A 7,548-nucleotide genomic window follows, 5' to 3' on the forward strand; every position below is an offset into this window, starting at 1 on the left:
ATAGTTGGTACCAAATTAGTTGATTTATAAGGAATATAATACAACGCGATATTAAATCATTATTCACAGCAAAAATGTGCCTTAAAAAATATTTCTTAAATGTATGCAAACAATGTGCACGAAACTCATCTTAACATAGAAAAAACCTATTTAACTTTATTGTAACAAAAATATTATGCTATAACCAATCAAAATAGGCTTTAATCATAATTAACAATGTTTAAGGATATCCTAATCGCTTTGGAAATCCCTGCACAATAAGAGATCCTACACGTTTACCTACACAATGAGAGATACTACTCGTTTTGAAAATCCCTACACAATAAAATGAAGAATTAGAAAAAAAAAACAAGTAGTTTACAAGTAAGGGCTTTTATTGAATGCAGGAAAACTAAATTTACTCAATCATTTTAATAATATAGTAGTTATTAAAATGGTATTGACCGTAAACATTCTAGAAGTTTTTTAAACTGGAAAACATTCTTGGCAATTTCATATTTTAAATTAAAAACCAATATTATTTTCAAAATCATATTTTCATTTAATATGATATATTCTGAAAAGACTTTGATAAATATAAAGAACTGTCGAAATTGTTGAATCCCACTTCAGAGATACAACAATTTTGACGATTTTAATGAGTTTTTTGAGTTACTTAAAGAAACATCATGAACTCATTAAAATTGTAAAATATTTTTATACTTTCCTGTTATAAACTTTGAAATACCATTCGTGCCTCAGAAGTATTTATTTTCAGGTTTTTTTCTTGTTGTTATTGTTTTTTGTTAGGAAAATTGATATATATATATATATATATATATATATATATATATATATATATATATATATATATATATATATATGTATATATATATATATATATATGTATATGTATATATATATATATATTTGTTGAACGTCGTTATAGCATAAAATAAGTAATTATTTTTTAAAAAGTGACACGATGGTTTTTATTCTTGACATGTTTCGTAAAGTTTATTTACATTATCATAAGATTAATTTACAATAATAAAAAACTCTGAAATAAATATTAAAAAATAGAAGTTTTTATAGAGAAATATTAGCGGACAAAAAATTATACATAATAAACCAATATATTTATTACAAAATAACTCGGTTAATAACCAATCAAAGTAACCAATTGTCAAAAAAATATATATATATATTCAAATAAACTGACAGTAAAATTAAATAGATAAGTTTATAGTATAATGTAAAGTTTGTTTATTAAGTGGGGGACATTAGCATTTAATGTGGAGGGCGTCTTTTATCTTTATTTTTTGTTTGGTTGGGGCATTATCCAAAATCTCAAAAGAATCACAGTTAGCTAAATTTTTGCAATTAAGAGATAAATTTGTGTGTTTAAATATAAGAGACTGTTTATCTCTTTTAAGGTGTTCATTTATTTTAGTTGCCAAGTGTCTGGAGGCTTCTCAAATGTAACTGGCATTACAGCCAGCGTTACCCAAGAATTATTAATTTTAAATGTACAATCAATCAAACAACGAACAAGTCCAAATTTGTAGCAAGAGGGAATAAAACTAAAAAAATTTTGTAAAAGACCTGTATACGTTTTTTTGTGATAAACTGAAGTCAAAAACGAATTGGATTTGTAATAAGTACATCTAAAAAAGCAATCTGGTTATCTTGTTCTTTTTCCATAGTAAATTTCAGATTTTTATGTTGTTTTTTGAGGTGTTTGAAAAATTCTTGAGCTTCGTATTCAGAATTGAAAATAACAATTATGTCATCGACATACCGTTTATAAAAAAATGGTGCTGTAAAGGAGCAGTTATTGACCCATGTTTGTTCATGACATCCGACGAAAATATTAGCTAAGATGGGCGTTAAAAGGAGAACCCATAGCAACACCATCTGTTTGACCGTAATATATTCCGCCAAATAGAAAATGAGAACCGGATGTGGAAATCTGAAGTAATTTTTTAAGCGAATTTTTGAAAACGTTTTCAGTTAGTTTTATCTTTAAAAAATAAATCAGTTGCAATGTTGATGGTTTCTTTAAGGGCATTATTCATGAACAAACTTTTAATATTATATGAAACGATAAATTTAATAGTTACATTAATTTATTTTAATTTTTCAAAAAAAGAAAACGAGTCTAAAGTGCAAAATTGTTTAGGTATATATGAAGACAATAAATGAGAGAGATGTTTGGCAAGATTACAGTTACATGTTCCAATTGTTGAGATGATAGGTCGATTCTAAAGGTCATTTACTAGTGCAAGTTCAGGTTTGCTGGATTTCAAAAATGAAGAAGAAAAGTATAAGACAACAATAGAGTTAGCCTTAGAGAGCAGAGTCTTTTGATCATTACTTAATAAGTTAATAGTTGGAGTTGTTCAATTATTAACTTTCTAAGTTCAGTAAGTCCCAGGTAAATGCTTTCACACATAAACTTGGCATTATGGTTGGAACACATCAAGCTAAACAATTAGTCTTGACTTGTATAAATTTATTAACCCTGAGGAAATTAACTTTCAAAAAATACCTGATAACATGACTATTAGTTGGCAATTTCCTGCAAAGTAGAGAGTTAAAAAAATAATATTTTTTAATTTGTTTTAAAAAACATAAAAAGAGATAGATGAATCAAACTTAGGCTGGACAATTTTATTTCAGAGATAAGGTGCTCGATAATCTATACAAAATTGATTAAACTTTGTTTGACAAAAGGGTTCTTTTAAATAGTTTTTATTTCGCAAACTATATTTATTCTTTTCTTTAAAGGTAAATAGATCTTTAAAAACATGTAATAAAGGGTTGTTCATACAACAAAACGTAAAACATAAAGTATTATACAAACTAAGTTCAAAAACGTTTAATACATTTATATCTTTGAATAAAGGTTTTGTATTTGAAAAACGATTTAAAAAATGTATTATTCGCATTGCATGTTTCTGATGGCAGTAAAGACATTGCAATTTACTTTTACCTGTACTTCCCCAGGCAATATTTGCATAGTTAATATAGCTATGAATAAATGAGTAGTATAGTTGTTTTAAATTATTTTTATTTAAATAATTTCTGGCCTTATAGAGGATTCCAATACTTTTTGCAACTTTTGTTGATATATAATCAATATGAGTTTTCCATGTCATATTTTCGTCAAGATAAATACCTAGGAATTTTATAACGGAATCTTTTTTTATTTCTACTTCATTAATATAAAGTTTTGGTAAATCATTAGGCAAAAAACGCTTTTTTGTTGAGGAGTGGAAAAGGATCCACTTTGTTTTGTCAATATTTAAGGTTAGTTTGTTGCATTTAAACCAAGTCGAAATTTTTATAAGTTCTTCGTTCATATTTAAAAAAAGTTTGTTAATGTCTTTGTTTGATAAAAATAAATTTGTATCGTCTGCAAACATGGCGCTCATAATGTTTGAGGCCTTATTTAGATCGTTGATGTATACTAAAAAGAGAAGTGGACCAAGTATAGAACCCTGTGGAACACCACATTTTATTTCAATTAATGTTTTATCTTGAAAATCAATAGGAAGCAAATCTTCTCCGTGGTAGACGAATTGCTTTCTATTTGACAAGTAGCTTTTATACCATTTGATTAATTTACTAGTTATTCCGTAGAACTCAAGTTTTTTAAGTAGGATATCATGATTGACAGTATCAAAAGCCTTTCATAAATCGACAAAAACACCAAGTGTATATTGTGATTTAGCAAAAGAATTTGAGACTTCACGTGTAAACTGAATAATGGCTTGTTCAGTTGAACTATTTTTTTTAAATCCGAATTGATTTTTATATAGTAAATTATTTGAAATCAGGTAGTTGTATGTCTTTTCAAAGATAATTTTTTCTAAAATTTTTTAAAACTTAGGAAGGATAGAAATAGGGCGATAATTATTGACGTTTGATTTTTCTCCGTCTTTATAAATCGGGATAACTTTAGCAATTTTTAATAGGTCAGGGAAAACCCCTTGTTGTATAGATGTTTTACATAACTTTAAATAGAATATTTTTCAAACTTTCAATGCAATCTATAATTATGTTCCCGTTTATTCCATTGGCACCGATTGTTTTGTGTCTTTTTAGAGATTTTAATGCTCTTTCAAACTCTTCTATTGATAAATCTAGGAATAAGCCATGGGGAGAAAGTAAATTATTAGAAGTTGTCAAAAAATCATTAAAGGAAATATTCGTAGAAGGAATCCTATCAGCCAGCCTACTTCCGACATGAGTAAAGTATTTATTAAATTCTGCTATCAATAAAGTATTTATTAAATTCTGCTATTTCATTTGGTTCATATACACATAAATTGTTTATTTTAATCATTTTTGGAAGAAAATTTGAACAGGTTTTCTGATTACCCGTTATTTCTTTTAATATTTTCCATATTTGTTTTGAGTCATTTTTATATTTAGTAATAAGATTAGAGTAATAATTTTTTTTCAGGTTTTGACGAATTTTTTCAAATGGAGTTTTTTAGTTTTTATATATGCGTAAATTAGCATGAGATTTTGTTTTTAAATATTTTATATACAAATTTTGTTTAATTTTTGAAGATTTTTTAAGACCCTTGGTAATCCAAGGACTTTTTAAAGTTTTTGGTTTTAAGGTTATTTCAAAAACGGGAAAATTTGCATCGTACACCGAGAAGAATGTATTAAAGAACTTATTATAGATTGCATTTATGTCTTCATTAAAATTTATATGCTTCCAGTTTAACATTGATAACTGATACTTAAACGTTTCTAAATTTTTTTTGTTAAAAATACGTTTTCTTATAGTTTGACTTTTGATAATGTTAGGAATTAAAATTGTGTTGATTGTTAGAAAAATGGGAAAGTGGTCTGATATATCTGATTTTATAATGCCTTTTTGTATGTTATTGTTATATACATCTGTTGTTAAAATATTGTCTATTAGGGTGATTGAGTTTTCTGTTATTCGAGTAGGCCGGTTGATAAGCGGAATTGTTCCTGATACAAATATTTCATCATAAAATTTTTTTATTTTTTTGTTTTCGCTATATCGTAAGCAATCCATATTTAAATCGCCAATTACAAAGTTTTTTTTCTTTTCTTTGTTACCTTTATGAAAAATATTGTGTTTTAAGTATAAGCTTAAATTTTCTGACACACCACCAGTAGGTCTATAACAACAACTTAGTAGAATGCTTTTGCTTTTAAACCTATCGCTTTTATTGTTTAAAATTTCAATTGTAACGATTTCTTTATCGCCATCAGAAACACACAAATCATTCCTATCGTTATGCGCAATGTTTTGTTTTACGTAAATCAGAATTCCTCCGCCGCGTTTATTCAATTGTCTTTCTAATAAAATTGTTTCAAAACTAGGAAGATGGAAGTTAGAGTTATTATTAATTTTATATATTATAGGTGAAATCTCCAAAGTTTTGCATTTCTATAGTGTCGATCAACAACAAAACTTTTAAATATAAACAAAATAATAGATTTCATAATTTTTACAGCTAAAATTTTTCTGGAAAAGGCACTTTTTCCAGAAACAAAATTAGTGAAGTAAGCATTTTTAAGGATCTTGTTATTAAAATGAAAAAATGCCTAATTCAGCAAGAAATTATAACGAAATCGAAAAGTTATGTCTCATGTGTCTTAAAAGCTCAAATAAACATTCCCTAACGTTTTTTAAGGGAAAAACTCAAGTTATTTATAGCCAACAAATCAAATTTGATAAGATAAGAGTCCCCCAAGGCAATTGTAAAAAATATAAAACCGCTTTGAGAAAACTTTATGAATGTCATCAAGTTGAATTACTACAGCCTTCTCAGTTTAAAAGAATTAATGCTAACACCCACAAGAGAAAATCCTTGAAAATGCTTGATTTTCTGTATTGACAGTTTGGAATTGATAACATTTTAAAAATACAAAAATAGAAGAAAAAATATCTAACATAAGGTGCTCAAAGTGTTTGTCCCTGAATTGTAGAGGGCTACTACATTAATGATCAACAGCACAGTTTAGAGAGAACTTAGGATTTAAAGATCAAAAGTTCTCTCTTGTACAAATTTGCTGTAATAGTTGGTTAGGTTACAGAGCAGATTGGAAGCACAAGGAGACGTCTACTCATAAAACCAATTGGTTTTAACAAGCCAAGAGCTGACAAACATTTCCCAAAACCCTAGTTGTTGCATATCGTAAGCCATATTTCCATAATGGAAGGTTTACTTCTGTCTTGCACGATTTTTTCAAATCACATTGTTAAATTGGAAGTTGATAGGGATGAAGGATATTTATAAGTCTGTTATGGAGTTTCTGAATTGGAACCAGAGCATAATGACTGTTCATCTACCAGCAAACGCTTGTTTACACTCCAAGCATATAAAGTACCGGTGTGCAAAAACAACTTCTTGTGGCTGAAAGCGTTCAAAAAAGTTACACAAATTTAAAGCTCATTCTTTCCCTTCTTGACTTCAAGAAGGTAAGACTTGTGATTTCTTGTGATGAGAAATTGGCTAACATATTTTGTGGCCTGCAAGAACATTCTTCTTTTCATCCGTGCATATGGTGTAAAGCTGATAGCTTAAGTCTTGCAAACTGTAGAACTCCAAGAACTTTTGACTCTTTGAAACTTTGCTTTGGTAATGGAGCTTATGCTATCAATGGTGCTGCATCTTCTACTTAATATTGTAAACCAGCTTTTCAAGAATCTTAAATATGTATAACCAAAAGTAAACAATTGTCTTCAAATTTTAATACTCTTCAAGCTTTTCCAATCATTAACATTCAAGAAACTTGCTGACGCAGTTTCTTCCTGTTTTGAAAACAAATTGCATTTTCGATTTGAAAAAAAAATTGATGTTATCCGGACAGGGCTGGCGCGATTAAGTGTATTTGGAAGGGGTAGGTGCAAAAACGTTCTTGGCACAATAACATTTTTCCCAACTAAAAAAAAAAATTCTTTAATGCATTATTTTTCATGCCACAAACTTTGCCAAATGAAAAAAAAGTCGCTCTGAATTTATGGCGAACAAACAATATAAGCAATCCACCATTGCTTTAATTCTTATTGGGGAAAATACAGACGCCCAATAAGTCATTCAAAATATGGAAAAATGCTTGTGATGTGCCTTGTTGATTTAAACACAAAAATTCCGTTTGGTAAAGAAAACTTTAACCGAACTGAAATCTTGTGTTGTACACTTAATATTTAAGGCCCTAATTTATTTATTTTATCTAAATTTTTTTTTTTTATTTTTATTTTTTTTATTCAAATTTTTTTTCGTTCTTTAAATGGGCAAATATAAGAGATAATGGTCTAAAAACTAACTTTTGAGATTTTTAAAAATTATTGGGAATATTTTGTTGTTGTCAATATACGATTTTTTGAAACTTATTTGATCGTGTTTTTTTTTTTTTGTTTTTTTTGCAATCTTACCATTTGTATTGTAGATATACTAATCACTAACTGTTTTATGAATAAAACAAAATAAACAGCAAACACACGTCAAACACAATAAGATGCCATTATCTTTAAACGTTATAGTCAAATTAAGATTTAGTTCACTTTGC

Source organism: Hydra vulgaris, chromosome 06 (assembly GCF_038396675.1).
Source record: "Hydra vulgaris chromosome 06, alternate assembly HydraT2T_AEP".
Lineage (NCBI taxonomy): Eukaryota > Metazoa > Cnidaria > Hydrozoa > Anthoathecata > Hydridae > Hydra > Hydra vulgaris.